Consider the following 17,676-nt stretch of genomic DNA (forward strand, 5'->3'; position numbering starts at 1 on the left):
GAGGTTTTTTGTTTTTCCAGAAATGAACCAAACTAATTTTTTTCATGCAATTATAGCCTACTTTAGCTCATCTTTGTATATATGTATACTTGTAGGCAAGGGTCATTATACCCCTTTAATTTGTATGATGCACGTGATAAGTAGCAATTCATGTTGCAGAAAAGTGTGATGCACGCTGTATACTGATGAAATTCTGAACTGCATGGTATATGTATTTTATATATGACATAGTTGCAAGGGTGTTTTCTTTGGTTTCCTATGTGATTTAAAAAGATGAAATGTCCTCTCAAAAAACCTTGCCAATAATATGAAAAATTGACTGTTACTGGAAAACAGATGGAAAAATAACATAGGCTGGCATCTCTTCTGTTGTTGTGCTGGGCATGTGTTGTATGTTTTCTTCCCCCAAAGTCCATGAAAATCAAAGATAAAACTAGCATTTTTAATTATAAAACTTAATTAAAGCTTTCATTTAAGAGAAATGGACCTAAAATTAGACTTAAATGATTTTGATGCAGGCATGAATAGGCAGCTAGCAACTAGAAGTCTAGATACTTTCTGCCATTCTTCATCTGTTCTCCTGGCTGTAGCAAGGACATCTGCAGTCCCTACCACTAGGTGTGCAGAGAGTTTCCAAGCATATGAAGATCTAAAAAAAAATGAATGCAGTAGTTTGTTGGGTAAGGAAAGGGATGCAGGGAGAATTTTAAAAAGATATATTCTGAAAGTGGAAAAGGTTTGGAAGAGACAAGGAGAGAAACTCAGCTCAATGAGCTGGATAGTTCACTTAGAAAACCATTTCTTCAACTTGTTACATTCAAGCTTATTTATCAATCATATTTTTTTGCTTTTTTCTCTCAAGGTTGGAAGTATTTCAAATATGGTTATGTTGCCTGTATTAACAAAAATATTTTTATTTTCATTTTCCCTTGGATAATCAAAGAATTATTCCAGGGAATTTAATAGCTTTTTGGTGAGAATTTTTTATCTACCACTTCTCCATTGTCCCTGGCAGCACACTACCTTCATTTTTTGATACTAGTTGCATAAAGGATGTCTCATGAGCAACTTCGGGGGTATTCTAGTTCCTATCTTTTAGAAAGTTTTCTTAGAATATGCTTATTTGTTTTACTATCTGCTACTATTCCCTCAGGTATATGGATTTTCAGGATAGACAGAGGTAGACAGGATCTTTGGAAGTGACTTCCCACGAGATACACTGAATGACATAGCTGCTTGGCTGTGGTCTTACTGTGGTTTGGGTTACCTTTACAACTAAGATCCAAGCTGCAAGAGTTTTTCTAAAAACTGCACTGTTGCTTGTTACAACCACTGATATTTTTGCTCTGCGTATCAGGGTGCCTCCATCTCAGGCATTCGTTGGGACTGCACTTGCTCCTTGAAGTATATTGCAGGCTTCTGGTTTTTAAAAGATATGATGAGGCTGAGCGGAACGTTACTTGCCTCGTTTGACCTCCCACATGTGATACACAAGCCGTGAAATCTCATGTAATATTTAAGAATTTAATACACTCTTTGTATAGCATAACAGTGACGGTAGTGACAAAACACTGCTCTGAGCAAAACTGCTTATACCAGCAGATGATCTGTGAGCAGTGGGACTAATGAGGCCCTACTTCCTATAGATTTCTCTTCCATTTATTATATGATGGGTCCTTTCCTGCCCCCAGCACACCTCTGCCCTCTTCTGCCAGACATGGTGCTGGGGTGGGTGCCGATCCCCTTGGTCTCCGCTGCCTATTGAGCCACGCTGGCTGGAGCTGTGCCTCAGAAAAGGAGTCCTTTACTCAGCCAGAGATTTTTACAAAACATCAGGCAACTTGGTATATCTGAAATCTCATGTCCTTGCCAAAATTAAGTTGAATTTTATGTCCGGTTTAGGTGGTCAGCTCTCTGTTCTATCAGTTGCATGAGCTCCATTTATTCAGGAAGCCAAACCAAAGAAACCAATGCAAGCTGAGGTTCCTTGAGTATGGCTGGACATACTTTCTTCTTTTGGCAACCAGCCATGCTGCTCATGCTGTCTCTATTTTTGTGCTAACTGCCTGTATTTCTGCTTCTCTCCAGGTGAATGTCTTTGCCCCTTAACTGGCTTGTTTAGCTGCCATTTGGGCAATCTGCTGAGCAATTGCCCTGAAGGAAAAGAAAAAGTTTGTGTGCCTAGAAATGCTCTTTTCAGGCTATTTTAATCAATGGATTTTTTGAGGTATGGCTGAACGTTAACAAAGATTTCAGTAGTGGGATACACAGTTGTTACGACACCTGATGGCAAAAGGAAGCATAGGGTAATGTCAAACTCTGGAATTTGTCTTGAGGACCTTTACTTTTATATGGCAAAGTTTATCCTTATTCCTAACCTTCCTTGCCTCTTTTAGCACATTTCAATATTTGACTTACTAAGGGATAAAAGTAGGACTAGTTCTGGACATCAAGGAACCTGTGCTGCTTCATCAGCTCCGATTTGAACGAATAAGACTCGTAGTTTCAGTCAGCACTTGTCAGATAGTATTTCATGAAACCCTTCCTGAAACTGTTATTGATGCTCGACCAGTATAACATTAAATTTCTTAGTGTTTCAGGAGAAGTTTTCTTCTATATAAAACGTGTTTTGAGTAACATTTCGTATTAAGTGAATACAAAAGAGTGATTAATGTAGTTTATTTTTTGTGGGGGTTTAGCTGTAGCATCGAGTGTACCTGTAGCCACTGAGACTGTCAGCAGCCCAAGATAGTTAAAAGCTCCTCTCTTGGTTAAAAAGACTGGGTGGTAGATGGTGTAAGTTCATGTCCTAGGTTGTAAGAACATGGAGAACTTTCTATTTTATGAGCTTGTATAGTGTAGTCATACTATGTCATAAAGCTGATTTTATATATATATTGTCAAGGTTAATGTTTAGTGGATGTTTTTAATCATTGATTAACCAAGACGTCTTAATGATGTTTTAATAAGATGTAATATCATGTACAGATCCTTTTGTGTGTATGCTAAGCCTTTAATCCGTATTACTATATGCTTTTAATTTTCTGTTGACTTACTGTAATAGCTTCTACAGGGTTATCCGTAATACTGGATGTGACAACTGATGGAAGATTTATGTGTCACAATAACACGGTACCTATCATCTGGCAAGATACTTGCTCGTACTGTTGTGAACAACTTCCATTATGTGGGGAAATTTTCTCCTTGGCATGCTTTGAAAAAGTTAAAGAATTACTGAATTAAAATGCCTGGCTGCAAGTTCCGCGATGAGAACAACTTTTACCTACTTTGACTTTTGCTTGTGAAACCATACAGTCTAATAACGCTAGATTGGTGTTGAAATGAGGTTATTAATGTGAGTGTTGATCGGTTTCCCTTTTGAAATCATAGCAACTGAGCAAGTGAAGACTGGTCTGTTTAAGCCGTTCATATCTTTAAAATACAATATTGGCAGGCGTTCAGGCTTTTAGGATTTCACAGAGTGGAGCTCTAAAGAAACAGCAGTAAAGGACTTACTTGATTTCTCTGATCGGTGTTTGTCCTTTGGATTTAACTCACAGCTGTATCCAAATAGGTGCCTGGAGAGCCTGCCAGGTGCTGCTTCCTCTGCCCGTGGACTTCCAGCTTGAGGTAGCCCCTTATTTGGAATCCATTACGTTGCCTTTGTGCCCTATCATCACCCTCTGTTTACTCCTTTCTTGTTACCATGGTTTCTGAAAATAAGCTGGATGACAACTATTTTGAAAACCTCATCTATATACAAACAACCATTTCAGTGTTCAAATGGTACAGAGGGTAGCTGAGCCACGAGCTACCTCAGACCTCACTGAAGTGCTCAGCATTATTTTTAAGGTTAATCCCATCGCAGCCCAGAATATGTTCATCACAAAATCAGTGCGAGTAGAAGGGTGGAACTCATGTTCTATGAATAAAAAAAAAACATTCTTATGCTGGAATTTTGTTTCCTTTTCCAATTAAATTTTTTATTTTATTTTTATTATTTTTTTATTTTTATTTGCATGTAAAGTTTTCTTAATTTTACAAATCTGATCTAATGTAGAATAATGCTTGGCAATATAAAGTCAGGAAAATCTCAAATGCTATGTCATTTTTTAAGCACTGATAACTTTGTCCCGGCCCTGTGCATATGCGTTCTTGTTGTTTAAGACCATGTAGTATGAATAGGGTAGAATTGGCAGGTGCCTTGGATTTCAGTTGTCGGCTTAAGTGCCAAAGGATTCTGAACACCAGGTTTGAAGTTCTGAGAAGGGGAAAATACTGCATGGATGCACCATTACAGCCGTGTGTGGCAGTGAGAGAGGAGGTAGGTCTCTGGCGACTCTAGCCTGATCTAACCAGAAGGCTGCCCTCGTGCTGTCCTGAAGCTCAGGTTTGTTGTATATGTGCCGTTCACCTGGCAAGATGAAGCCATCAAGTCCACAGATGGCAGCTATTTGTGATCCAGTTGTCACCAGCACTGCTGGAAACATCTTAGGGCTGGAAACAGGGGTGGTGAGCAGCTGATGGAGGGGGAGCAGGGGTCCCACAGCCTCCCGAGCACGGCTGCGCCCGCTCACGAGGCACTGGGGAGGTCAGCTCAGATGAGTACAGATTACTATGGTTAAATCATCTTCTAGTGCAGCTTCAAGTTATAACAAACTTGACTGGGGCTTTTTGTCACTTACGGAAGGCCTTCTCCTTGTCTTTTAACAAAGCACTACCTCTATTTGTTTTTAACTGCTATTTGTTACAGCTTTTGTATTAAGTCACGGCAAATGGTGTCAAAATAACGTGTGCTTTGCATCTACTTTAGCTTTCTGAACGTCTTGTTACATTTTTTCTACTTCATCACATTTCATTTCTGCAAATCCCCTCCTGTGCTCTCTTGGCTTGTTTTTGAGAATGTGTTTTCCAGCACCTCCTTATTATCATTATTATCCTTTTTGATATTTAATGTGCTGTTGTTGGGAATTGAGGAAGTGTTTCATCCAAAATCACTGCTGAACTTCCTTCCCACACTGCTGCCAGAACTGCTGCAGACTAGCTACTTAATTTGCACTGGCAAAATTTCAAAGGGAAGGTCAGCTGGCCAGGTTATCCCCCACGGGGCTTCTGTATGTCTTCCTTTTAAATGCCATTTTTCTTCCATCTTGTTCCCCTTACTGTCCATTGGGAGGAAATGGCTCTGGCTAAGCCGAATGGTGCAAAACCTTGCTTTAAGGTGGAACTCTTCCAATTTAGTGTGTGTCACAAAAAAGATTTCAAGGTAGATGGGACTAATTATGCAAGGTGTTGTTGTTACTTTATTTTTTTAATAAGATAGGGTGAGAAAAGCAGGAAGGAGAAGTGGCAATGCTGGCTGCAGGAATGGGGAAATAGACCACAGCGCAGAAAGGCAAGTGAAATACAAGTTCACAGGAAGATAACGAACAGGATTCTGTGGCTGAGTTGTATTCTAATGCTCTGGAAGCTACACGGGGTGTTAGGAGTTGCTCAGCTCTACTGCTGATGTAATTTCTTTGATACAGTATGAGCACAGTTTCCATGCACTCAAGTTGGTCAAATTTAATTGTGTGTATTTAAATTGGTAGCAAGTTGAGGGTGTGTGAGTGCATCTAAAAGTGCATTGATCATCTGCTTCCCCATAGGGATGGAGCAGTTGTAATGGTTCCCAGGGTTGCTGAGTTTTACTGAATTCCAAATTACCATAAAAGTAATAGTAAAATAAAAAATCTCCACTAAGAAAGCTCCTTTGAGAAACAAAGTGCAGAATGAAGATGTGTTTTTGAATGCTACTTGTTAACGTGGTTGATATATAGTTATATTTTTTAATAAAGATAAACACTGAGCAGTGGTTTTCTCTTTCAAGGATACAGCCATAAACACTGCACTAGTAACATTATTATTTTCAGTCTTGAAACAGAAGGAATTTCTCTGTGTAAGCTGGGCTCAGGCTTGAGGTGATTACTCAGCCTGGACTATTAGCAAAGGAAGGGGGAAGATCCAGACCTTCTGTCCTTAGAAAATTGGAAGAAAAAACATGATAATCCCACTTACAATGTAGCACTTTTTCATGAGAGATACTTATTTCATGTTTTCCATTTAATCATAAAGAAGAAAAAAAACCAACCTGAATCTAGGGCTGCATCTGTTTGGTTTGTAACTTGTAACTGCTGGGCGGTCCTCTTGTTTTAATGCTCAGCTGCATCACAGCAAGGAAAGTTGCAGCATTTATTTATTGAACAGAGTCTATTGATAGAATTAAAGGTCTTTCTTTTTAAACCCAGTCGTATCTTGTTTCTTTTAAGAAAAACAAAAACTCAATACATTTTTTCCCCATAATTGAAAAGATATTTAATCAGAAATTCAATTAAATCAGTTTTGTTCAACCTTGTAACTGCTGCTGATTTGGCATAATAGAGCAGGGGATGCATTAAACAGTTTTTCTGTGGTGAATTACTATTTCCAGTATCTACATACCAGGGCAGACAGCTGGCTTGTTTCCTGCTCCTTACAGGTGGAAAAGGACAAATCTGACCTCTAATGATGTCACTCTCTCCTGTGCTAGATGTTCGCTGGCAGTCGGTCCTTGGTTTCCTGCTTGTGGCAGCAGCCTTTCTTGCTGTCTTCACTGAAGACTTTAGTTTTGTCTTGAGTGAGTGTAAGTCAAGTTGACGTGCTGTGAAGTTGAAATTAGATGTACAAGCTCTTTGCTGGGCAGAAGCTCGCCCAAAGAATGTCCGTGGCTTAGTTGGTGTTTTCCCATTACACTCACAACACAGGAAACAGGAGTATGAGCTTCAGAAGTGTGAGAATGTCGTTCTGTTCTTCATCTTATTTTAAAAGTCATTTAGTTTTGTTTATTCCTGCCATCTCTTTCTGGGTTACAGAGAAGACACTTCCCTTGTGGGGAAGATGGCTTTTTCCCCATGTTATACGTGATAGGTGTAAATTTTGTCTGAGTTCATAGCAGAAAGACTGTACAACCTATTGTCTTGAGGTGCCTCCATCAGTAAATGATTACCTATATGAAGAAGAAAAAGAGGATGAAAACACCAAATCCAATTACTCAGTCTGGTAGGAAAGGACTTGGTGAAACCAAATCATCAGTAATTCCCTATTTATGATGTTCACAAGAAAGCTGAGGCATTTTGGGGTACAATGAAGAAAAGCTTGTCTAGGCTTATTAAATGTAGATTATAGCCTGTCAAGTTAAATAGCAATGTTGTAATTACCTTGTTTAGTTCTATTTTGAATTCCTTTTGTTAGTACTCAGACTGCAATTAACATACTAGAGCAACCATTGTTTCTTCTTGCATTCCTTTACTCTTTCAAGGTCTGTGTGAGATTGGGAAAATTGTAGCGTATGTATGCATCTCTTTGAAAAGAAGTTATTTGAGCTAGTTTAAGTTTTGGTTGATGTTTTTAATTTATCCGAATGGGATACTTCCCATATCTGTGTGCACGTTAGTAATGCCAAGAAAAACGTAAACAGACACGACATGATCATGAGTGTTCCGAACACAAAGACATGGACAAATTCAGCTTTTAAGTAGACCTGTGCCAATTCATTATAATTAGATGATGGCTCATGCAAAAGTCACCGAGAGCTGTAACCGAGTTTTTCAACACTATTTAACACGTTTACCTTGTGTCAGGCTTCTAAAGACACAATTTGTTACCTGGGCAGATCACAGGTGCCCAGGTCAGGTGCTGACTGGGGCTTGTGAAGTTGTGCACAAGTCTTCTGGTGTATTTTCATGATGGCTATCTATTTAATTTCGACCTTTTGTTCACGACCTTTTTATTTTTGTATTAGGTAGATGGGTTCATTATGTACTAAAGCCCTCTTTAACCTATACAGAATAAGATGCATTGTACAATCCCAAAGTAAACAACAAATGCATTTGTTCCTTGCTCGTTGTTTCAAATAAGATGCTGGTGGGACAGCAACAGTTTTGGAGAATATGTTTGGTTTAGCAAGGCTGATAGCAGGATTGGGACATGATCTTCCTGCAGCAGATGTAGAAAAATCTACTGTTTCTTCAGACAGGGGTGATCTTTTAATTCCCCTGGCTCTGTTGCCTTTAGGGATACCTTCAGAGCTGTTTCCTGTTGCTGTCAGCATTTTGTCCCATGGATGTCCAGCTGTCACAGGGTACTGAGCAGCTCGGGTGTTTGGGAGCTGTGCTTTGCCCCAGTATGTTCATCCCTGATGAAGTAGTTGCATTTATTTGCCACATTGATCACAGAACTTCAACAGCTACTGCACATTATCTTCTTTTGCAATGGAATGACCCCGTGGAAGGACATTTCTATCGGTGTTTTTGGGGTAGGACACACTGTTGGCCCTTAGTAATACACAGAAGCTTTAACTGAAGTCTTTTACTTGAGGATCGCTTGAGTTTTTGCATTTGTTGAAACGTTTGGTCTTTGGGTACCTTTTAACAAGGGTGGATTGTAAGGAGGGAGTAAGGAGTGCACTGTGAGTATATTTTAACAGTGCACCTACTTTATGTATGAAAATTCAGTTAACTTCAGGAAAGATATATTGGTAAATTGTCTAGACACTCTGCTCTTTGAGAATTTGAACTTTAGGTATGCCTCGCCAGCTCCCCCATAATGGAAATAAAATGCGGTATCGACTTATTTTTAGTTACTGGATTTAAGAATGGGCCTTGTGCTGTAATAGGAACTCCAGTTGGTTGTGTTGTATCCTGCCTGGACTAATAGATTGGAGCTGAAATTGCTGCCAGCTGGAACGTGCATTAGTGTTATCTGCGTGTGTGTTGTAACAGATGTTGAGCAGAGACTACTTGTCAGAGGTACCTTATAGTAACTTTTAAAGATGCTTGTTTGTTTCAGTACATTTTTCTTGCATCACTAATCTTTTCCATAAAGTCAACCACAAAGTGCATTATTGGGGACTCCAGCTAAAGCTTGTGGTGAATAGGAAATAGATTAAACACAGGTTTTCCCTTCTCTGTGCTTGCCAATGGTGATGTCAGTGGTTTTAATGATCCTTACCTCAGCTCACTGTAGTCATTGTGCTCTCTATTAAAACACTTGTCTTCCGCACTGTTTTCATATGTTGTTAAGGAAATGCTGATGGCTGTTGATAAGAAACAATGGGGTATCCAGCTGATGACTTCAGCGCCGTAGAAGGTGCTTTCTCCTTGAAACATACTGTAATCGTTCACTGAGGAGAGATTATGCCAAAAAATTAAGCACTATTCCTTTGAGTCTAACAAAGAGCATTTGTACTCTAAAAGTGAGGACGGGGCTTTTTGCTAGAAGTTGTGCACAAGTGAGAATTCCCTGGATCAAAGCCCTACAGGTTGGCAGTTTCCAGTGACCCATCACTCTCAGAAGGGCTGCTTTCTGGGCATTTGGGGCATTTAGACAAATCGTGGTAGTAGCAGGCGTTGTTGTTCTCGGGGGCACAGTTCGTGTTTTGGGAAAGAGATTCATAAAAGGAATTGGGGAGTTGAAAGCAAATCATTGCAATCAGTAGTCTCAGAGGGTCCATAACATAGTGTCTCATTTTTTCCCCTCACAAAATCAGAAGAAAATTTCTCCTTCTCCAGCATAACTTGTTTTTCTGAAATCGTAGAAAATGTGTAGCAGGTTTTAAACACGTGCATTACCACCCCAAGAACTGGAATAGCTTTGGATAGTTTTTTGTTTGTTTGTTTAATTAAAGTTCTAAAGGTGGTGGGGGTTCTGGTTAGGCCAAAACAATGAGTAGTTTTTAAATGGACTTCTAGACCTTGGAAAGCAATGGGAATTCTTCAAAACAACTTCTAAAGAGTACTCCTTAATGATGCTAGTTCTTCTTACAAGATCACTGACACTTGTGGACTGGAATATCATTACTGACTAAAACAACTGATGGAGACTGAGTTTTGATCCGGTAATACTTTCCAGTTAAGTTGCAATAGTTTCTTTTTCCTGCTTGATACTTCACCAACAACAACCAACATATTTTGTTGAGGGGGTGACAAGTAGGTTTCCATGTTGTACTGAAGATACCAGATGGAGGTGCAATAACGAGCTTGAAGACAGGGTCTGTGCCCTTGTCACACCTGCAGCTGAAGTTTGGATGAAACACAGCGCATTCCTGTTCACACCCTGCGTGACTGTTTCGTCATCCCAAGTCTCAAACTCCCAGATATTTCAGCCTGCTGGGTTTTGTTTTGTTTTGGTTTTTTTCTATTCCTTTGACATGTGCTCAGGACTTCAATATGCGAGTGTCTGGGTTGCTGTAACTGTGATTATCCTCAGTACTATTTTGTTAGTGAACTCCTCTAGGAAGTGTTTTCTTTTTCGGATAGACTTGTTATTCTTTCTTCCTTTGCTTTTCTGACTTCTCAATCCACCAATGCTACTCACTTGCCTGTGAGTAGCACTTGGACTACATTGACTGAAAGGGTGAGGAATTGAATTGGATAAACCATTTTGTTTTCTAGATTATATATTTCAGTTGAGATTACCTGAATGCTAGTTAAGAGATGCGATAGTTAATCGTGACACTGCAAGTTATTGCTTATATATTTAAAATTCCTTTAATACAATAAGCTCCAATGAGGTGAGCACCTGTCTCCTTTGTCTTGCCCTGTCCATGCAGGGTCAGGCTGGGGCCCTGCTCGTGGTCACTAAACTCTTCCTGCAGCCCTGCTGGGCCCCAGCTGGGTGTGAAACGCACACTTCCATGCACACATCACTCCTCAATTTAATTTAAATCATTTCTTCTTTGTCGTTAGTCTTTATTAATGCAGTATGGCATTACTGGCTAATTTTAGGTGCAGCATAGCTGAAAGCTGCAAGGCTCTGCGAAGCTGTATATAGATATCCTGGTAGGAACATTCCAGTAGATCGCAACATGAGTGCAGAAGAAAGTTGAAAGTAAATAAGAGATCTGTGAGATAATTCTTTGGGGAGTTTTCACAGCATACCACACATCACTTGCAAGGATAGGCTTTCCTTTCACTTGAAGGACCACACAAAGTAAATTCTGTTTCTTGGGCAATTAAAGAATATAGGACAGGAGGTCTTTTCAGTTTTATACTTCAACGTGTCTATGGGAAGCCTTTATTTGTACTGAGGAAAATACGCTATTTACATATCTTTTCAGGAGCATAGTTAATATTAAATATAGAAATAGACACACGTTTATGTAAAATCTGAGTCTTGCTTCATCAGTTTCTATGTGAAACTCCCCAAATGTAAATGGCGGCAGTCCTCTAACCCCAGCTCAAACAAAAATAGTATTCATTTCACGGGGGTGTTACTCAGGCCCCAGTGGGTACGGCTCCGTATGGCTGCAGGCGAGGAGGGACGGTCTGGGCTTGTGCACGCTGCGGTCTGAGGGCTGGGAGGGGGCTGGCTGCTGATGGGGGCTGTGGGGTGCCCCCCGTGCGACTCCAGCCCTGGTTCCTCCAGCAGGGGAACCGCGTCCTGCCAGGGGCTGAAGGGTCTGCCCTGGGGTTCCCAGCGGGATGCGAGACGGAAGGGCACAGAGAGCCCCGCTCCATCGTGTGGATGCAAAACGTGGCATTTGTGGGTGGCCAGGAAGCCCTACAAGGAGGCCCAGATCTTGTAGTGGGTAAAAATGCCAGCAGCAGGCTAAAGGTTTGAGGTTTTCTTTTTTTTTTTTTTTTTTATCACAGAAGTTTGTCAGGGTTAATCATTATAGACACTTAAATTGTTTCTGCTTAGGTGAATCTCTTGCAAATTCTACGTGTATTTCTGACTGCTTGGAATTTTATCGCCAACATCTGTTTGAAATGCTTTTGGGGATTCAGATGCTCCAGTACAGTTCAAATGTGAATGCCATCATTTATCAAGGTGCTAACGTTTTCAGTTGGGATGATAATGCTTTAAACAAAACAGACAAAAAAACAAAACAAAACAAAAACACAACAATGGAGAATGGCACTGGTAGTGTGGTGATTGCAGCAACATTTTTTAAGTGCCCATGATGCTAATTTTCTTTCTCTTTCCATTTCAGATTGATGACCTATACAACCTCAGCAAATCCTTCTTTTAACTCATGGGTATCAAGACTCTAAATGTTTCATGTTATCACAACTAGGACCTCACCTCCTCCTCCTCCTCTTCCTCTGTAAATGGGTACGATGCATCCAGTTCAGTTTGTTTACTTTACACAAACCTCAGGAGTTAGTTGACTGAGCTGCACATCCTGTGTTGTGCCAAGCAGAAGCACTGTGACACCTGGACAATGAGTCTCTCTTACTTCATCCTCTACCATAAGGACTTAGCTGGCCACAATGAACTGATGTGCCCACCACTATGTCATGGTGAGAATGGGTATTTTACTAGCACATTTACACAACTTCATTTGCTGCTGAAAACCTGTATGACAAATCATCATTGTAAATTATTACATACAAAACTTAATGTTGGTTGAAGAGTATTAAATATTTAACATAGGTTTTGATTTATACATGTACTTTTTTAATTAAAATGTAACTTTTCCTACAGCACATCTTTTTTGATGTGGAACTGAGGTATACTATATTCTGTTGTAAACAGAGTGGGAAACCTGCTTAAAACAAGGCTTCTAAGAATAGAGTTAGGGTACTATTCTTGTTTTAAGATTGTAATTCAGAAAATAATATAATACGAGTCATTGGTCCCTGGGCCTTGATTGTACAGTCATATTTACTGATACTATCAGTTGTAAGATAACCCTGATGTTGAGTTGAGTTCTTTCCAAAAGAAAAGTAATTTTGTACTCCTTGTAAAATAATAGTCTGTATTAACTACAATGAAGACAAAATTTACTGTACATGGTATTTACAAGTGTCAACTTGAATTCATCAATTGCACAGGAACTGACAAAAAAATCAGAAAAAAAAAGAAATCAAAGTCTTCCATTGTATATATTGTAAAGGAAAGAAAAAAAAAACAACCAACAGAAAACCACAAAACAAAATGAACACAAAAAAAGGGTGAACTTTTCAAATTAACTCTTTCCCTGGAATGAAAATGTGGGTGTTTGTAAATTCTGGAAATCTCTTTCTATATGTAATAAACTAGATACTGTTTTATCTGCTGTAGTTTGTTTGTTTGTTTGTTTTTCTTGGTGAGCTGTCTCACATGTTTCGGATTGTCCCACCAGCCTTCTTTGATGTTGCCACTGTGTTTTTAAGAACAGCTGTGGATCACCACAGTTTAAGAATAAAAAAAAGTATATTGTAATTAGGTGTAGCAGGGAGTACGCTTCCTTGAATATTTCACTAAAATTCTTATTTCAGTTTTCTGGGGAATCTTCAGGATACAGTCCTCCTTCCACTTAAGTCGGTAGGAGAATTCGCAGCAAGTGAAACCACTGGAAGCCACAGCAAGACTTCAGCATGAGATTTTTGCAGAACAGCCCAGATGATTGTCTGGAATTCGGTGCAAGAGGAAGAATGAGGAAGAATTCTTCTGCGACTTCTCCTGTGCTTTACTCTGGGTCTATGCATATGAAATTCTTTTGTGTGTAGCATTTGCAGAGCCGTAATTCTTCTGGGGACTGGAGAAATGTTGAGATCCTGGATCTCAAAGCAAAATGTTGTTGAAGTGATAACTGAACATGAAGCCATGTCAGGTCCCTGTTGGTCGTCCCTCTTGCTTCTGCAAAGCAACCCTATGGACCAGGGAACGTTCAACAGGATTTTTATTACCACAAAAAGTCAGGCACTCAATGCACCAGCCCTCTCTGCACGATGGCTGTCAAATCCTCAAAAAAAGGATTTCTTTCCCCTGAGGTGTTTATGATGTCTGGGGTTAGGCTGAGGTTAATGCAGTGTCCTCTTCTGACCGCAGTATAGATGAAGGGGACATTGCACAGCTGTTTTTCACCTCGCCTTTTGCTTGGAGGCTGATCGTTCCCTTAGATCTGCTCGTATCATTGCACATATATAACCCCTTTTTGACCTTGCCAAGTCAAAATATTCAGTTAAGAAGGATCCTACAGCTTAAAAATATTTAAAATATTTGAATCATTCCCGATCACTAGCAAAAACTGCATGAATAGTGATTCTGGCAGACCTGAGGGTGTTGTTGAATGGTTGTGGCTGCAGCCTGAGATGGACCTGTGGCTACCAAGGGTGCTGCCTTTGGAAATCTTGGCCTTTGCTGACAGGACAGTCTCCACCAAAAGAGGCTGATACTGATTGGAAAAATGTGAGGCATTGCTCCTTGTTTACGTAGGAAGGGGCAAGTTGATCCACAGAAGCTTATCCCTTGCTCATGAAGAGCATTAATATGTGTTTTTCTAAAGAACCATGAATATGTAAGAGTATAGCATTTGCTTCATAAAGAAAGCCACATGCCTCAGACGAGTGCTCAAAATTTGAAGTTACTCATTTTCATTTTATCTTATAATCCTTTTTAATGGGGTTTAGTTGCAATGTTAATCTGCATATGTTCAGAAGTAAAGTAAATAAATAATCACTCCTGTCAAACACTTTCCCCACAGCCTTCTCCATCCTAACATAAATTCTCAGTGTTTGATTTGGTTGCTAAATATTAGCATGTGTTGATGTTGAAGTGCCTTGGATAAAACAGTATTTTCTGGCCATTGTTCTTTGCATTGTTTCAGATAACTTGCATGCTCCAGCAATAACTAAAACAGATTTGTTGGTACTGGAAGCTACCGTTAAATGTTAAGAGGCGTTAGTGAGCACATTTAATTGAGGCGGAACTATTTTGCAATGATAGATCTATGAACACATTTTATTTATGAAGTATATATATTTTTTAAATGTAGAAATTGGCAATGGTGATTATATTGGTTGGAGAAGTGGGTGGAGGATAGTGCTGCTGTGATGGGCTGATCTGTCCATTCATGTCATTAGTACATACAGCCACAAAAAAGTGCTTATTAATGATGTTAACATGCATGTTAACATTTTGGTTTAGTGATTGTTTTTTCCTTCAGTAAAATTATACCTGCCTGTTTAGCAAATATGTTTTGATAATATTTTTAAACAAAAATAATCTGTAACCAAATGATCGTCTTGATGTTTTTTCATAATTATTCTTACAAATTCCAGACTTTAATAAATATGATGTTATAAAACAAACCCTTTTAAATTAAAGTACAAATTTGTCAACAACATGGTACTATCCTATCTTATCCCTTTATGTATTCTGTTGTTTTGTCTGACACAGAAGAGATCATTTCTTTAAGCTGGAAAATGAAAAAATGGGATCTGTCCTGCATCAGCTTGTCAAACTCAGATGCTCAGGAGTTGGTTGGTTTTTTGGTTTCAACTGGAAGTTGCTGGTTATTATTTGTTTCTTTCTGCTTCCTTTACTGGGGCAACTTCAATCCACCCCCACGCCCAAAAAAAATCTATGCCGAATGCATTTAGTAGTGCTATAGGTTGAAAATGAATGGGGTTGGAAAAATGGTTTGAAGCAGTCTGCAGGAGTACTAGCAATGCTGATAGATGTTTTTTGTTTGTTTTGGAAGGATTGCCGTGTTAAAGCTAAATTTGTTGCTGAGTTGGCACAAATGTTGTCAAGCTCCAGATAAATTTTCATTCTTCTAGCCTTTTATATTAACCTATTTAATTAGCATTTAAAATGTCAAGTCTTCTTTTTTTTTTTTTTTCTCCTAGCAGAAGTACAAGTTCAGAAAGGAAAAAGGAAACTCAGGCCACGTTTGTAGGTATATTACAGTGCTGTCGCCTTACTTTATGCATATTTAAGAACTAAGCATCCGTGTCCATCTTGCTACCAGCTGACTTTTAGCTGATGCTTTTATTCATGCCCTCTATAACACTCAAGGGCTGTGTAATGAGTAGTATGTGCTTAAATGGGTTCTATCAACTCAATATGCGTTGTACTTTAGTTACGTAAGTCTACTGTGCAATAACCAAGATTAATGCGCAATATGAACAGCTTTCACGTTTGCTTTTGAAATGATTAGCCAAAGCTAGTACTTGGTAGGAGCTTAAGTACAGCACATCAACTGTTAATTGAATCAGTCTGGATAGATGTATAAAATGCTTTGTTCTGCGACTTAATTCACCTAAGCTAGTTTACCTTGAAGAAGTGATACTGAAAATAACTAATAACCTATCCTCTTAAAGTGAGAGTGAATCTTTGCCCATCTCTTGTGTGACCTCCCACCCATCTTTGGGTGAAGCCTATGTTTTTGGCCTGCAAGCCTTGCGGCTAGTTTACTGGTGTAAAGTTACAGTATTCACACTTGTCCAGTTCACCTTGTATTTATCTACTTAATAATTTCATTTTGCTATGACTTTGAAGATAGCATAAATAAGCTGTTTGTGAACGTACCGGATGCCCATATAAAATTATCCAGTCTGTAGGATGGTGAATGGAAAAAGAGTGGAAATTGGAAAAAAAAAAATAAGGGCTTTGAGTTTGTAGAAAAGGTCTTTTTTTTTTTTTTCTTTTTTCTTCCTTTTGGGGGCCTCTAATATGACACTATTCTCATAAAGGATGAAATGAGAAATCTAGCTGAGATGGGGGGGACCACGATCTGCCCCACACACTTCTTTCCAAATACGTGTTCTGAAAAAACATGTGAAACTTCTATGAGAAGATAAGGTGGAGACTAATAAAAAAGCAGACATTATTAGAACTTCTTCATTTAAATACATTCACGTTCTACATTTGGGATAACAGTAACGGGATAATCAAATGTTTGTCTATGCTTGCAATGGATGGGCCTCTTGGAGGGAGGGGGAGCTTGGACACCTTGTGCGCCTCATAAATTGTACCAAGAGTAAGTTTTCTGTAAGAAGCTCTGTGCTGTTCTGATCTACTGATCTGAATTGGTAGATGGTTTGAAAATCGGTGCTTTGCATTACCAAAATGCATGGAAGAAAAAACAAACAAACAAAAAAAAAAACCATGCAAAAGTAACTGCTGGGAAATACCCCCAACATTGCACAACCTATGAAAAGGTTCTGTTTGGTAGGTACCTCTCTGGCTGCTGGGACCCCCAGCCTCCTATTTCTGCTGTATTAGGATACTTGACAGTTATATTTGCAGATTGGCAGCAAACAAATGAAATAAAACTTATGTACTCTGTAGATGTACTCTGTAGATTAAACAAATAGAATTCATCTTTTCGGAGAAATCAAGTTAATCTGTAGGCAGCTAAATGATATTGAATCACAATGAGATAATGTGTTGTGACTGGAAAAAATATATATATATTTATGCTTTTTCAGCTGCTCTCAGGCCCTGCTTGTATTTATGGAAAATGGAGCACAGAGTATTTGGAGGAATGAGACCTGACTGGAGAACTTGCCTCCTGTGTTTGTGGAGGATAGAATGTCAAAGGGAAAAATTATTACAACAGCAGTGATGCCACAGAATTGATAAAAATACAGGATAACGTCTGTGACAATTTGCCAGTAACTTTTGAAAAGTTCCTCTTTACAGTTCTGTTCCTGTTTGAGAAGTCAAAGGTTTGTGGCATTTTAAGTATACTGTATGTGGTAGTCACAAAATCAGTCTTTCTTGTATACTTTTATTTTTTAATTTTAATTTAACGTCATGAAGCAACGTTCCTGGTGCGGAAGAAGGCCTGGAAATCCCGGCCTGCTGCTTAAAGCTGGCCTGTACAGGGACAGCAGTGGGAGCAGGCCTCAGGGCCCACCACCCTGTTTAACTAGGAAATAATAG

At 39.2% G+C, this 17,676-nt stretch overlaps 1 protein-coding gene across 1 annotated transcript in view; it reads left to right on the forward strand.

The window, feature by feature from the left end:
• Positions 1 to 13,080, forward strand: part of IRS1 (insulin receptor substrate 1) — a 71,581-nt gene extending 58,501 nt beyond the window's left edge. The window contains 1 exon segment of the mRNA XM_083847815.1: positions 12,011 to 13,080. The gene's annotated coding sequence lies outside the window, so the exon portion shown is untranslated.
• Positions 13,081 to 17,676: the final 4,596 nt, after the last annotated feature.

This window comes from Anser anser (genome assembly GCF_964211835.1).
Source record: "Anser anser genome assembly, chromosome: 9".
Lineage (NCBI taxonomy): Eukaryota > Metazoa > Chordata > Aves > Anseriformes > Anatidae > Anser > Anser anser.